The 17303-nt window shown below is 39.5% G+C and overlaps 1 protein-coding gene across 5 annotated transcripts in view; it reads left to right on the top strand.

Annotated features, from left to right (window-relative positions):
* LOC139122616 (potassium channel subfamily K member 18-like) overlaps positions 1-17303 on the top strand; it is a 74390-nt gene that overhangs the window by 51362 nt on the left and 5725 nt on the right. Inside the window, exon 1 of one of the 5 annotated variants that reach the window (XM_070688181.1) lies at positions 13692-14415. The exons of 3 other annotated variants lie outside the window; for them this stretch is intronic. The gene's annotated coding sequence lies outside the window, so the exon portion shown is untranslated. Of the gene's footprint in view, positions 1-13691; positions 14416-15430; positions 15542-17303 lie in introns of those variants that run through there. One more of the 5 variants, XM_070688184.1, reaches the window with a different exon arrangement.

The raw sequence follows: 17303 nt of genomic DNA on the forward strand, positions 1-17303 counted from the left end.
TTTTACTGTAATTTACAATGTTAAATTTTGGGGTAAGGGGTAAGTTTTGGTTATATTTGACAAAAACTGTAGAAGATATTGCATAGTGCAATATGTCATGTTAAAGAGGAATAAATTCCCTTTCTAATGATACCAAACAAGTGAGGTTATGTTAAAAAATGAGCTCAGCACATGACTTACAAGAAGACAGATTTGACGAAAATGCATTTGGCTTGAAAATCGTGATTTTGCGGTACCCTTCAAAACATGACCATAACAGCTATTGCGTCCCTATATTTTTCCTGTTAAAATTCCATTTCGTATTCTAGGGATCCCAAGGGTTCTGAAAAATACAGGTTTGTTATCCTGTGGGGGGGGTGCACGTAGACCCCCTCTAGCCCACGGACTAAATAGTTATTTTGTGCCGCTCATCGACCTCGTCAGTCAACGACTGTACGGAGGCTCATGTGCAGGATCTTGTATCCTGACCGTGTTGTTGTCTCAAAGGTGTCAATGTAAGGACGACTTATTCCTGGATAAAAGTCTCCTCCGCATCAACAGTGACCTTTGACATAAATCTGACAAAACTGTTCAGATCCTCACGACCAATACGGTGAGCTCATTGACTCATGCTCAATGTGTCGCGCGTTATGACCGATCATTCAGTCTTCAGAGAGACCAACAACCTGATTTGTAGTTCTACATTTGTGGCAAAAACGTGCAAACTAACAGTAAATTTTAAGTTTGCCGAAGACTCTTCTATGTTCAGCTGACTGATAGAATTTAACGGTATCTTTTTCCGATCCGGTCTTTTATCCGGGAGCATCGGAGGTTGTTATGACAACGCTGTTAATTGTTAAGGTTCGCAGCGGGCCATCAAAATAAGTTAAAAACATGATTGGAACTAATTTGAGATCATTGGATAGTGTAGTAATGATGGTAGTTTAATCTGCAAATGTAATCTCATCGTATCTACTTTTCTTTTTTACAATACACTTGTTTTATGGGTAGTTTGTAATGTTGCAACTTTCAGCTGTAGGGTACCTAACTCTTTTGATAAATTTGAACAATTTAAAAATGCAATTGACCCAATTGAGTTCCAGTCTTGTTTAATACAAAAACATTCCCAAAAATAACAGAGAAATTTTCGAAAAAGGGTGTCGAAATTATAAATGTTATATAACTCGATGAAATGTTGTTGTGTCCCTTACATCATGTAAATATCTGAAAGAACAAAGAAATTTTTGAAAAAAGTTTGAGTCCAAATCAAATGTTAACGTTATGTAACTCGATGAAATGTTGTTGTGTCCGTTACATAATGTAATATCTGTAGCATTATCAAAAAATGTAATGAAATAGTCTGAAAGTGTAGAAGTAAAGACGAACGACAAGTTTGATGGCAGTAAAACTACGAATAGTAAAGCGGTGAAGCCATTATTATGTCTGAATGCTCGGACGTTGTAAGTTGTCCATGAATAGCTTTACTTTCTTCTCTATAAATGCTGCTGGCGTATAGCTTAAGCTATCTTTTGAAACTCATTCCGTTGTTTTATGTTCACCATTCTATTTGCAATTATGGCTATGCTGGGAGTGTGCATGATCACTGTGAGAGATGGACCTCATACCATGCGGTTCTGCCAACCGTTCGTTCAAAGCCCCACTAAAAGCAAACCATAATGCTCAAGTAATCATTTGCAGCTTTTTTTCAATTTTCAATCAGAAAACATATTCGCTGCGCGTGACCGACCACGAGCTGGCCATGTTGGGGTCGATGAACACTTGGACGCTTATTCTGACATAAGCTTTACGGACCAAATTTCGATTAATTCGACACTACAGCTTCCGGTTTCCTTCAGATGTGATGTCCACATCCGGTTAACTCAAGTTGAGGCATGCCAAGGCAATGGCACTGTCTCTTATACACACGCGGGTGCAATACCCTGCATATGTAAGCTTGTTCATCGACCCGTCTGCCTGTCTGTCATATCCATCGATACACTATCGAAAACGGTCGATTGCCTTTCTGTAAAACGAGTATATTGCCGACAGACAGGAGATAAGAATATGCGCACAAAGTCATTTACTGTTATTCCTATTTCAGATTTACATGTTTAAGAAATGCTGGGAATTAGACATCTCAGAATCAGAATCCAAAATATCGAATTGTTTTATGAGCAGTCTTTAGCGTGAGCTGTAATGTTTAAAAAGTAGTTAGAATTTTATCAGCATATCATCCTATCATTTCTATAACGAGCTTTCAAATTTCAACAGAGAAACGATCCCGCAAGTTGAACCCGGCTTCGTAAAATATAATCAAAATTTGATACGACATGCCATTAAAATGAGTCGCTGTTTCTTGCATTTTTATGACCTATATTTATTATTTTGACCGACAAGCATAATTTGAGAACCCTAACCCCGGAAGGACGTAGTTATCAAGTGTCATTCATTAGGGTCAAGGGTCAGGAGCAACCGCTCGAAAAGGTCGTTTTATTGCGGTCACCGTACTTGATTCACAGTTCTTGACCTTCGCTCGTCCTCCCGACAAAAACTGACAATTATAGGCATTACCTTGTATAAGCGATAGCAGTTGTAAAGTTTGACGGTGTAAAATGTTTTTTTGTTTTTCTATCTAAAATATGTTGAAATATTAGTCTTCTGGTCACTATGCATTGTGTGTATTGTATACAAATAAATTCAAGTTCGGACTGAAATCCAAACGTCAACAATTACAACATCAGACATTGCATTTACACAAGCCGTGTTAAGATAGAACGTGCCGAGGGGACAGATATTCGGACTCTTAAATTGCTACAATTCTTTTCTGATCTACAACTTGTGGAGGTTCATTTTAAAAGCTCTTGAAGTAAGAAAGCTTTTCACGGTCTTAGTTTTTCGAAATCGAAAGTTTTATTTTTCTTCATAGAGTTAACACAGGGATGGCGTCCATTTTGAATTTCAAATATCGGGAAATCTTAGGTAATTTGTCTCTCTTGTACCAAAAGTTGCACCGTGACCCCTGATTTTTATTCTTGATTTTGAAAGAGAATGGTTGAAGAATCCTTGAGGAAAGTTTGAGCAAAAGTTCAAGTCTTTCAATTTTGAGGCGCATACTACCTTATAGGGTAGTGTGCGCCTTCTAAAGTCATTTGTAGATAGGGCAGAGTCACTCTAAATACATAGTTTTTCGATTTGCACAGACAAAGCACGCCTTTGTGGGGGTAAGGGGTAAAAGAATGGTATAAATAGCATAGAGACGGCAAAAGATTAGTTTTAAAGTTGGAAATAACGGAACTTGAAAGTTGATATTTTTGTCGTTGAATGATAACTCTGACTGTCATTAGAACGCGCACTGTCATCATTGAAGTAGATAAGTCGTTCACTCGACAATACAATGGAATGGACCCTTATATGGATCGATATGCACAGATTTTTCGTACGTGTACCTAGTGCGTGCGAGAGTAGATAGCAGTGTGCATAACTCTGCAATTTATGCAGAATTCCAACAACCAATTTCAGTGGCAATTCATTGATTTCGGGGTAAGGAGCTATAGGGAGTTCCAGACTCTACCATTAGATTTTCGCACCTCCAAACTTTCATTTTGAGGAGAAGTTTGGAGCTAGGGTCAAACGAAAGAGGTTCTGTTTGACGTGCGTTTGACCTGGTTATACATGGTCTCTAACCCAACGAACTTATTGCAAACAAGAGGAACTGGATTTCACAGCTGATGAACTACAGTAGTGACGCAATGATGGCTTCACTCGTCACAGATTACACAACGTCAATAGCTATTGAGAAGATGGTCACGATTAAGAGATCAATGTGTATTTGGCGTTGGCTTTATCTCCCGATAACTCCTTTAGAATACCTTTTGAACCAATTCACTTATCAACGAGTATTTCAGCTTCTTTATTCACATCGAATTAATGACCGGCTCAAAAATTCTTTTTTCCATGGCTGTAGTAACGTCAAGGTGTTGATATAATATTGTATAGGTTTGATGCCTACAAACAGCCAAACAGACTCTAATTTTCTATTTCTCTAACACAGCTTGGTTTGTAAAAGTTATACAATCATTCTTGCCATTGTTTTAAAAGGCTTCATAATTTTGTATTTGTCATTCAAAAAGATCACCAAACGAAGCAGAGTTTGGCGTTCGGAATGTAAATATTATCGATACAAAAATGTTTGGAAGATTTTTTGAATACGATGTGTTGCGCTGAGTAAAAATGACTCCTTCTGAATCACAGCGAAATCATGTGTCTTCGACAGCCAATCATTGCTCATTTACTCAAACTTGTTATCCCTGTAAAAATTGATCCAGATTTTTTTCCAAAACCATACGTTCCTTGCGTTGTAATGTAATACTGTTGGTTTCACCGTACATCTCAAATGGCGCTTCGTCATCCCCGTTTAGTTGTCCGGAAATCATCCTTCCCAATGTGACATAAAAAGTTGCTTGAGTCGTGACATCTGTGAGATGTGTCACTGTGTCTGAAATACCATCCAACCGTTCACAATGGCGCTGACATCTATATCATCAATTGACCTACTTCTTCGGGGTCAACTCTGCCTGTTGTACGTTGGGGAAATTGTCATGCGCATAAATTTGTTTTTCCGTCATCGGCGCACAAAATTTACGCCGGGTGAAACCGAATCGGAAAATGTCAACCATCGAAAAAAACAACGAAATAAAAACTAAAAAGAGTATGAAAACATCCTGATTATTCTCGACATATCCTACTTGAAGTAACCCAGTCATATTTTTTCGCTCGCAGGCTTGCGGTTATGCAATTTTTTCACATCTGTTTATAGTTTTGAATTTAGAGAATGTTAACAATATCTCGCTCTCGATAAATTATCTGTAATAAATTCAAGTTTTCTAAAGAAACGAAAGCAGGTCATTTCTGTTGTCAAGTCTGAGGTTTGAGCACAGTCCCTCCACTCAGTGAAAGGGTTGTAATGTCTGAGAGAGAGAGAGAGAGAGAGAGAGAGAGAGAGAGAGAGAGAGAGAGGAGAGAGAGAGAGAGAGAGAGAGAGAGAGAGAGAGAGAGAGAGAGAGAGAGAGCAAATCGTATATATCTTGACATTGGACTGATGTAATTCGAGAAATGACTCAATTATCGTCTCTGTCCTTGAAAAAGTAATCGTCATCCATCTAATTGCGGCAATCTGAGACAGCTGTGTGCCCAAGGACATATACAATGAGATTGATCATAGCACACATGTATAGGGTACATTATTCGGTCCTATATCGGATTCCATTTAAACTTAATTCTTAATGGAATGCCACAGCATTGAGTAGTATGCATTCGGCGTATGCTATCCAGCATCTTTGGTTTATACCTCGCCTCAGTTTGGACTTACCAGCTTTACAAATAAAATGTCCACAGCAACATTGATGCATAAAAACAAACCAAAAAACAATAAAAACAAAAAACAACAACAGAAAACAGTGTGTCGCACTATGAGCACTCTTGGCATCGAACGATGCAAGATTATTAATCGGAAATGTGGGCATAGTGTATATTATGAAAACGAATGACTGATAACCTCGGCCAACTTCATGATGTTCAAACGCTCAGGGATTCTTGTCACTCTGTGCGTATGACAAGCATATAGTAAATAGTAATTGCTTTTTTATTTCTTCTGAAAAATGAAACCGTCGGGTAATGTTATCTTTACCATCTACATCTGCGAGATCTGTGTATATATAACATTTAATTGTGATGTGGTTCCAGGCATAGATTTTTGTTCCGGATTAATCTGCTTCTAAATGTCACCATACTTTATTTTCTTCGCAGCTGGCGATCGGTTGACGGCGAATTTTGAATGGCGTTTCGATACGTCTCATGTAATGGTTCTACTCCGGAATAAAAAGGACGCGATGCGTACGCCGTTCTACATACTCAGTACGCCCAAATAATCACGTGATGCCGGTACAAACAAACCCACATGTGTACTGAACGCGTATGGAAATACACATACGTCTGTGCGCGTTTGCGCACATGGCTTTGTTTGTACCGTGGTAGATTCGAATTCCGGGTTTGGCCTCATGTAATTGACGGCGTTTTTTTCGTGACTTCACATACATTCTTTTGCGTGAGAAATGCATAGCGACGCGCATAGCGACGCCATAGCAATGCCATGCAGTTTATGGTATTACCGGACGAGTATCAAGACCTACGAGGTCCAAATATTTTTGAGTATGGATAGAAACCCTTCAGGGTATATTGCATCCGATGAAACTTGCAAAAGACTAGTTCTTCCTTGAAAGCTCGCGCCTCGAAAATAAAAGACTTCTGCTCAATCCTAGAAATTGTTTTCGTATTTTCAAAACAATTTGATGTTGTTAAATCATCTGCAATTTACCGGTCTCAGCCAACAAAAAGAAAAATAAAAGACTTTCTCATACCTACTTACCTTAAATTTCCTAGGCCTGCTGCCAGAAACACGTATCTTTGTTGTTTAGTCTAATAAAACTCACCATACAATAGATAATTTAAAAAACTTCGGCAGAAGACGATTTTCAGGACAAATAGATAAGCAACCATATTGGGTTTGCATTATCATCGACGTCGTAGCTACAGGTGCCGCAAACTGGTAAATTTCGTCAATTGTTACAAAATCACCACAAAACCTTTTCGAAGGCTGATATATTGATTTTACATATTTTTTGATCCTGACATGAAATTTGGGGGATAGAGCTTTCCGTAAGTGCCCTCCCACTGGCATATGCGGAAAATATGCCCCCCCCCCCCCAACTGAATTATGATGAACCACTGCTCCAGTATCTATGGTCTGCCCTCTCCCTACTTCCCACCACCGCAACAAACATCAAAACAAAACTGTGCAAGCAAAAAACTTATCATTTCAACCTTTTGACATTGCTCCCCTCTAAGTTAGGCTCTTTAATCTTCCCTTAAGTTGTATCAACCAAGGCATTTCCTTCCGTCTATTTTCTGGTTCCTGCTCCTAGAATTTTTCTCGCCGCCCACCGTAAAAACTAAAATTCTTACCCTTCCGCTGTAAATATGCAATTTTTTCTCCCCGCCCGCTAGTTAGTTTTTAAATTTGCCCCCCAGCTGAAAAACTACGCACGAACACCTCTTGATCGAACAACTTCGTTGGCGGCACCTGTAGCTACAGAGATGTCTCCCTTGTGTAACTATGTCAGATTCAAGTTATAAAATAAGATAACGAAAGAGTAAATTAAATGTAAAGAAGAAAGAATGAACACGATTGGAACTAATTTGGGATAATTGGATGTGAAGTAACCTCGGTTTAAGTTGCAAGTGTAAGCTAATCTGCTTTTTAGGTTCTACACTTGTTTTTATGAGTAATTTGTAATACCGCAACATTCAGCTAATATACGGCACCTAACACTTTTGACAAATTTGAAAAATTCCAATTATTCTTAATAAGTTCCAATCATGTTAAAAAGAAAGAAAGAAATAAAGAAAAACAAACATACAACATGTTCTAACTTCGGCTCTTTTACAAAACATATAAGTTTCATTAACCATACCATTTCATTTTCTTTCGAGTAGTTTTTTTTCTGTTTGTGCATTACACTTCTCGTTCTGCTCCTAAAATCATGTCGACAAGCTAAGTGTGCAACAGCCTGTCAACACAGCTTGCATACGTGTAAATGTGTCCATCGTTATTACCGGCATGTCTTCCAGCCTCCGTGTTCAACAAATTTCCGAAGTTTGTACATGAAAGTCCGGAAGGGTATTCCCTTATCAACGGACCCATGATCAAATATGCAGCGTCTGAACAATAGAAGTAATTGAAAGCTTCCCTTTCAAAGGACAAAAATACTATTAAAAGCTCTAGATTGAGAATCCATAAATTGAACTGCAATTTTTCACATTCTTTCTCCATAGTGCACTACAGTTAGTCTTCCTTTGTAATGACAAAGTTGAAAAAAGGTCGGAAACTGTTGTTGCGCAACTAAGATTTTGCCCCGCACAAACATGTAGACCCTCTCTTTCGTCACAGAGTTGAAGATACAGAACAGGTGCACATGTCTAGCATTACACAAACATTTCGTTATACAGATCGAGCATCCGTGCTGCAGTGCAGCGTCATACCGCGTTCCTGGCTCCGATTCCGTAACATTCAGCGTCTTTGTTGATCGAACTTTGGATGCGTTATGAGATCAACATCAATACAGTTCCAGTGGTAGCGTTATCTAGAAGGAAATCATTTACCACGTGAGAGAAAATGTCCTAAATAAAATACTGTTAAAATCAGAATGAAGAGATATAGCGTGATGAAATGGAAGATTCTAAATGTACTCAAAAAGGCGAAATTGCTGTGGGGAAAATGTCTCGTGAGGAGCTCAATAAGCTGTTGATGCAGTCTCCATTATTTCTATTCAGTTTGTAAAACAGTTGTTTTGGAGCCTCAAAAAATTATATGTAAATGTTGAGTTTTAAAACTTTCAATGTACGATCTGTACGACTTGTGTATAATGTCCGATGATATTGTTCACAATTGAATTTATTCTATACTTACTAGACTTCATTCCTCACGGATGACATTGCATCTGGGGCACAACGCATCGTGTCTGCAATGCTTACACTTTGCATATTATTTGCGAGAAGGAGAGGAAAAAGTATGCATGTTTTTAGAACGAAATAATGAAATATTATCAAAAGTTACAGCTGCATGCCATATGATACGCTCACAAGCGTTTGAATAACCGCTAGAATGAGTTTTCGCATATCCCGACACATTATAATCACGTTTTGTTTGCAGCTCCCTCAAAATTGTCAAAAAGAGCAGACGACACACGCTTTCCAGAATTGAAATCCCCGCAAACAAGTTACGAGGTAAAAAGTGACGGCGTTCTAACGATATACTGCGCATGTCAGTTAAAATGTTTCATGTAAATGCAGACATCTTCAACAGTTTATGCGGTGTATACGATGGAGTGGGTCATAGTGTGTTATACATGTTGAATATGTGAAAATATAAGAAAAAACACGGGTGGCAAATACATGATAGAATAAAGATGATCTCATAAGCTAATTAGGGAAGAATACACTTCATATTGCTGTTTTTTTTCATTCTATAAGTGAAGAGAATAAAGTGTTCTCATGGTTAATGTAAGCATAAATCATGATATTTCATACACGTTTAAGCTTACCAATATATTAATTTCGACATATGAAGTTTTGTATGGACGGTCCCCTACGCCAGCACTGACGTCACAGCGTGTCCAGCGACCTCCATATCGGGTACTGGGATCTCCTTGAAATGCATTAATCTGTGAAACGTGGATATCTTGGTCCTGTAGGGGACCATGTATTTCAGGGCAATTCCACATTCGGCGTCCATAATGGTTTATTATCCATGTCAACATGATTGTTAGTTGTTCATAGACTCCCACGGCGCACCCCCTTCGTCGTAATTTATGCACCAATTTAGATTGAACAAAGGCCACAAGAGATTTTGAGCGCTTGCATGCAACAGTAGCATTATGGTCAAAGTAAGTAAATTCTTTGTTTTGCGTCCACTCAAAATTCTAAAAGGTACGCGGGTAAGCGGCTAAAAAACACACACAGAAAATTTAACACAAAATCTGTTTGCCTTTATTGGACAATTTTTCTCAAACCACATGAATACTCCTGTCACAGTGTGACACACTGTATGATCACTGTATGCATTTTCATAGCAAATGGATCAAAATAAACAGTCATTCTTTGACGTTTGCTTTTCTCTTATTAGTTTTAGATTTCTTTCTTGTGCATTCAAAGTGTCCACATGTCAATACCATTGCACAGCAACTTGACAGCCTCATCAAATTACTTAAATCTGGACAGTTTGAGGAATGGGTACACTATAACAGTATACAGTAGCGGTCTTTTGTCCTCAAGTTTTTGTACGTTTTTTTCAAGTTTCTTGTAATGTCTATGCTCTGATGGAATGTCATAGTTTTGCTGAAAGGTGTCTGTTTTGAAAGAAAACACCAAACAGAAATGGTAACTTGTAGCCTCTGCATTCAATTTTAGAAAGATGGGGCATCAGAGAGAAGAAGAAATCGGTGACATAATTGACAAAAGTATTCCCTGTAGCTTCCTCGGGACCATCAGTAAAACCAGCACCTTTCCTTTTCCATCAAATATAAGAAAGCATTTCGCAATTGTCAGTCTCCACACACAGACTCATCAGACCCAAATTTAGGTGGAAGCTTCACATCTATATTCCTTACACTTTCAAAGTACCACACCCCAGATTGATTGAAAATATGAAGTATCATGGCATAAATGGAAATATTCTACAGTGGGTCAAAGCATGATTGACAAATACAAAACAGCAAGTAGTCATAAATGGAGCATCATCTGAATGGAGAATACGTCACAAGTGGTGTCCCAAAGGGTTCAGTTCTTGGACCAGTACTCTTTCTAATCTACATCAATCATACTGGCGGTGAAATTAGTTCTGAACTAAAAAATTACTGACAATACCAAGACATATCATCCCTTGCGAAAATTGTAGTGATCCTGAAATTCTACAAGCTGATTTGGACAAGCTACAAAAAATGAGTGAACACTGGCGGACGCATATTGGCTACAACAACCCCTTCAATAAATACTCAATGAACAATATTTCACTGGGACGTACAACTGAAGAAAATGACTTGGGCGATCTACTTCATTCTACCTTAAAACCTTCAAGCAAATGTGATAAGTTTGCAAAAAAGCAAACAGAATGTTGATCTCATCAAACGATCATTGTCGATCAAATAAAAAAAATGTCATTCTTCGTCTTTACAAGCAACTTGTGAGACCACAGCTCGAACATGCAGTACAAGCTTGGTCACCATGGCTACAAAAGGACATAAAAATCTTAGCACGGCAAATAATACCTAAACTCCAACACTACAATTATCAAAATAGACTTAAACAGCTTGGTTTAATAACACTTGAACAAAGAAGAATTCGCGGCGACATGATTCAACTCTAGAATTGGTTATCAAAGGCCATGACCACTGTAACCTTTCACTTGAGTTAGCAGCCGACTCGAGAACTTGAGGACACTGTCCCAAACTTTATAAACTAACCGTTCGACTTAGAAAGTACTTTTTTCAGCAAGAGTTGTGGACACCTGGAATAAATTACCAGCCGATGTCATTAATGCAGAAAGTGTGACCTCCTTCAAGAGCAGCTACGACCGCCTACTACAAGTTTGAACTTTCACAGAGGGATTCTAATATACTTTCCCATACCCAAACTGAACAAAAAAGTACGTAAAGGCCTTTCGTTTACAGGACTGATCACTGGTTTATTTTTTGTTTCAAGTTAAAATGGACGAATTAACCAAATTTTTGGCAAACCTAAAAGACCAATTAACTAGGATAGGCCTCAACACTTTCCGATTTTTCCGTCTGCCATACTCTCTGAGTCGTGGTACCCAAGTCCAATCGGCCGACTGAATCTCTCTCTGTTCAAGTCCCGATTGCTTGCAATGACCATGCCTTCAAGTTGCCGTGCAAAGGTTTCCTGTTTTTTAACTTCGATTATTTCCCTGCTTTCATCCATTTTTTATCGTGACGACAAAGCCACAACAGGCAAAGCCACAACAGACAGCGAGAACGTGAGGCCCCGGCGTGAGGCTGAGAGTATCGACAGGGGTAAATGTGTAGAGAGTACTGTTTTACATCACCGCATGGTAATTAGTGAAATCTGACTGCCGTAAAGGAGTGTTTCGTCGCAAAGTTAAAAGCCACGACTTGTTTTTGCGACAAATAGCGCCACCAACGGCTAAATTTTGAAAGGAAAGTTTGTGTTTTTTTTCCGAAAAATCTCCAAAAACCTAGGCGCGCGCGGACGCAAAACAAAGAATTTACTTACTTTAGCATTATTGTCATTGACGCAATTCCCTTTCCGGCTTGAAAATGGTGTTGAAGACGTATTTTTGTAATTTTGAACAAAACACAAAGATCATGTTTCTCACAGACAACTCGAACATAGACTTTAGAATAAGTCATATATGCTAAGGCAAAATTCGAGGATGTAAATTAAAAATACACATTACATATTTCCAACGCTTTACGGTAAACTTAATTGTTGACGATCGATGCCGTGTTCGAGAAAGCTGACACGAATTCTCAAAATTGTAACGTCTTTCCCTGTGGCAACATTTGGCAGATCTAATATGCCAACAACGGGCGTTTACGAACGGCAAAAACCGCAATTGTTGATGAAAATACGGTTTTGAACAGCTTAGTTTCTTGAGGCTACTAAGGGATTTTTACAAATAATTAATTGATAATATATTCTAATACGTAGAAAAGGGATATTTCTAGTCCCTTGATATGGTTTTTCCTTAAAGTTGCGGTGACTCATATCTCAAACATCTGGAATTCTCGTCTTCTGTCGACCTCATGGTCCTTGTCTCCTTGTATGATTTATTGGAGCAGTACCACCGGTTGCGGAGGAAGCTACTCAGCCGAGCCTTAGACATTATACATGACCGCGTGTCGCATATTTGTTTCCATGGCGATGACCTAGTGGCCAAGTGTGTGTGTGGTAGGATTAGATTACTCGTTTGAGGACACTGACCATTTTAATGGACCTGTCAGTTTCTGTTTATCGCGTGTGTGAACGTCGTGGTTGACAATGCTGATATGTAACACGCAGAGACAAGCTGGTTGGTGCGCGGGTCTGTGTTTAAGCCACACTGAACGAATGTGTGAGAAGCACCTATATGAAGGCACAAATAACAATGATTGTAATGTTGACAGCAATGGGGGTGATAGTACAGATTTGATATCAGTTTCTGCTTTATTGTATATTTTCCACCACCACCATGATAATTAAGACTATGACACTGATGCTGATGATGATGATCATTATCATAACCAACATAGCCTAGCACGACCAACATAGCACCACCATGTTGATGATGATGATGATAAGATGATGATGATGATGATGATCACCATCACCATCATCATCACCATCATCATCATCATCATCATCATCATCGTCATCATCATCATCATCATCATCATCATTACCATCGCTTTTCACGCATTTTCCTAGCACAGTAATTTTTCCGTCGTAACGCACTTCCACATTATAACCCATGGCAATTGCAAGTATCGCTAAAACTTTTGTAGCAAGGAATCAGACGAGATGCAGAAACTCATCGTCGTAAACACGCGCCTCTTTACGGCAGCAGCTTGGCGGTACCCGTTATCATGCTCTGGCTTGCGAGAATGCAGAAACTCTAAGCATCTCCAGATCAGTGTTCTTTTTCTTAGGTTTCTGTTGTAATGGGTGAAAATGGAGCAAAAAAGCACACACACACACAAACCCCGATAGTGTTCACAACTGCTTAATTTATGGCACCTTCTCCGAGTCTTTCTTCTTATATAAACTTCACAGACCCTAATAGTTTGACTCCATCGACGAACACGTTCCTCTATTCAGTATTTATTATGTGATGCGTCCCCAGGCCCTTCCGCCGAAGGACGCTCTATAATGTCTTTCGCGAAGGACTATGCTGGTACTTTCAGCCGTGTCCTTTTCGGTCATACAGCCTACAAAAGTTGGAAAGACCTCTGGTTTATAATATTTGGCCTTTTGAAAGTTCACTGTCCCCCAAGTGATGGTAAGCTTGTGTAGACATAATTGCGCCTGCGCGAGGTATCGTCTTGGAAGTCAGCACGCGTTCCACCCCGCAGCAATTCTTCAGAAAAGTGATGACAAGTTGATTGGACTGTGTGCATCGGTGCAAAAGTGGGACTGATTTCGCGAAAACTGACGTTAATGATAGTTATATACTGCAAGCACATACAAAAATTGTGCTTCGTGTAACTCTTTGAAACGTTGTTACTGGGAAGAAGTCTTGTTTCAAGGAAAAAGAGGGAATTTAGGCCTATATTAACGTTTATGCCACAGTAGACTTAAGAAATGCAATTCAACCTCTTTAAAATATTTCGCGGACATTGATTTACAAACTGTGACAGAACGTGCGCGAATTTTCTTTTATTTATTTTTCTGGGGTCGATGGATTAGTCTAGCTCGAGGCAGTCACATGTAAAAGTTGTCCAGTCCAGTCAAAGCCCTGACACAAATTACGTCAAGTGAGTTGAGATTTCCGAGAGTGCGCAGTAGTAGATTAAATTTCAGCCATATGAGATGTCTCGGTCAGTAAGGTATGAGAACATCGCAATGTGCGGACGTCATTCACACTCCAGAATTGTGGTACATGTATGGTGTACTGCTTACACCGTGCCTGAGCGAGTAATATCGATTTGAAAGCACTTTAGTGGCTTCAAGATTACAACAAACACTCGGAATGCAACTCAATGTATAATCTGTCGAGATTGTTGGATAGCCTCCCCAATAGTTATGCTCTCCTCTCTGCAACATCAATGAAGATGTTAAAGCGCTCTCAGCTGTCGGCCATTTTGGGTGAGTAGAGGAAAGTCAAATTTTCTGTCATAGAATATTGCATGTCAGCACTGGACAGTGGCGGTCACCTAGGGTTGCAGAGTGTTTGGCAGTTTTCTCTTGTCAGAAAGCAGAGCCTCGTTGGCTGTGCGCTATGGATACCGGTAGCTTAAATACTCTCTTAGCGTCTATGTACGGGTCAAGTCACTCAGTTCGAGCTAGTGCGGACTCTGTGAACTTCTGTGGTACGTGGTGCTGGTACATAGAAACGATGACACCGGGAGAACCAAGACACTCTGTCGCTCCCGGATCTCTGAGATGACATTAAACTGGCTATGCTTTATCAGTAGCATCATACATTTCGAGTTGTTATGGCTCCTTGGGAAACAACATTTTTGTCTTTGCTTGTTCCCATACTCTTACTCCAATATTTCTTCAATTTCGCCACTATCAAGTTCATAGGATCAATAATCGAGAGCATGTGTTTAGCACCTGATTTTCAAATATCAATCTGGTTTCCTTGAAAAACGGGTTCCTTTATTACCCAGAGATCATTTTTCCCTGGGTATCACAAATATGCAGCTTGACTTCGTAATTCGTCACCCGACAATGCAATTTCCTTAAGCTTACACTTGGGACAGTAGTTTCATGCCATGTTATCAAACTAGGAACATTTTTCTGTCGAAATAAGATGTAACGAACGTGTAGGGAAACACAAATCGCCGAGTGATTTCAGTGTAGGCTACTTATAAATCGACGTCTTTGATCGAACTCCACAGTGCTTTATTTTGTATAGGTCCCACTCATAACAGCACAGAATTCCACGCGGTCGCGCCACATATCACGTCACACGTGCACTTCCGCCCATCTTCTCAATACCCAGTTGCTCTTTAATTTCCATGGCAACCGAATGCGTCTCGGGCACGGTTTCCACCGAGCCAGTCTTCACACTAACGAGATCGCGTTGCATGGTTGTGGGGATTCTTTGTGTGCATATATAGAGCAACGCTGCGGGTGAAATTTCACCAGTCGACGACGTTGAAGCTATAGCTGCAGCGTACGTGCATCTTTGACTGAGCTTTGCAGCTGTTCGACTTGCAGCTGTCTCTCAGCGTCTTACTTGTTTTTTACAGCTACTTCCTAAAAGGTCTGTATGCTCCTTTCATTTTATCTGACTCCCGAACATACTACGAGCGTCATCCGTTCCTTCGCTCTGTCGTGTTTATCGCCAAGCGGAGGACTGATTTTGACGTTGTGTGACGGATTGCCGTGTTTTCTCTCTCGGCGATAGGTTAATCACGTGAACAATACACTGAACCAACAACTTTGTCCGCTCGCGTGCCACGTTTGCATATTTTAGTCACTTTTCAGTGGCAGTTCTTCTTACTTTCCCTCAGAATACCATAAGATTTTCATCAGAAAAATTCTGCATTTATAATTTGTTTCTTTTGAAGATGGCACACTTCATTTACTTCACTCAGGGCTTGGTGACAAAGAACTCCATGTGCTTGGCAACTTGAGACCCCAAACAAGGCTGCGCAGCACGAATAGCGGAGTTACATTTAGAAATTCGACTAATTTCGCCCGTGAAAGTCAACTCAGAAAGATCGAGCAACATTTTGAAATTAAATCCAACAAAACATGCATCCTTCAAATCATTGACTACGTGCGAAAGTGATAGCCCGTGAATGATGTAGGTCTGGTGTCAACCTTTGTTTATTTCTTTCTTGTTTATTTCTTTCTTCCTGCCTCCACTATACGACCGTGATTTATCTTACCCGGTTTTAAACTACATTCAGTGGTATCAAACTTTACACTTAGTTTTTTTTTCTTTTGCACATTCTAACCAGCAAGTTGTTGTTACGATACGCATCCGGGTTGCAGTAGGCAAATTTTCTCATACAATATCTTCTTCAAATGTATGTCAAAACAAACACTGTTATCTAAACATTCCGTACCTTCTAATTATTTTGCCAGGTCTAGATCAACTTTGGATAACTTTCGATGAGTATCCGACCAACACGAGTTATAATGCAAAGAAATAAAAGAATTGCAGTTGCTTATAAAAATTCATGTAAAATGCATTTAGGCTATACAAGTGTATGCTAAACTTTGTTGGCTGAGGATGAAATTGATAAAATGTTTGCTAAACGTCCTATATTGTGATTTAAACTTCATCAAAAGACGATAAATTGTTGAAATAGATTGTTTGAAATTTAAAATGATAAGGGCCTAGAGATGTTTGAACAACGAACAGTTTAAAGCGTTGAAAAGCCGAACGATCGCAGAATATCATGCAAATAAACTGTGTTCATCGCGTAACGCTGGTGCGAAATTGCCCACGGTAATCGAAAAAGTGCGATATTTTTCTTCCCCAAAAGCACTGAGTTCCTTTGCCATGCGCAGTTTTAATTACCCACGGCCTCTTTAGGCGCGCGTTACGCGTTAACGTCATGCGTAGTTTGGGTTCGCTGAACTTTAAATACGCACAGCGAGGTTCCAGATCATTGAAAAAGTAACGCATATTGTATACAGCTGTAATATGAGAGAGGCGAAATAAAGCTATTTCGTACAAGGAAGACGACAAATGCACAACCATCAAATGTTGATGTTGGGCACGAAGGTAGCGTGACTGTATGAATGGGCGAAACACAAGATCGCAAGCGCGTCTGACGACCGGTTCACCCGACCCGGATTGAAGTTCACTGGATAGAAATAAAACATTTAAACGCGCGTCAATTATTTATATGTGTCAGTCGTTGTTCTGCGGTTGGAAGTGAAATCAAGAATACGGGTTTGTCGAGCTTGACATCCTATAATGTAAATAAATCAAGATAGACCAGACCTATCTGAGTCTGAGACAAAAATGACACTGAAGAGCTAGACAACTCTACTACATCAGCCAAGAT

This window comes from Ptychodera flava, chromosome 22, assembly GCF_041260155.1.
Source record: "Ptychodera flava strain L36383 chromosome 22, AS_Pfla_20210202, whole genome shotgun sequence".
NCBI lineage: Eukaryota > Metazoa > Hemichordata > Enteropneusta > Ptychoderidae > Ptychodera > Ptychodera flava.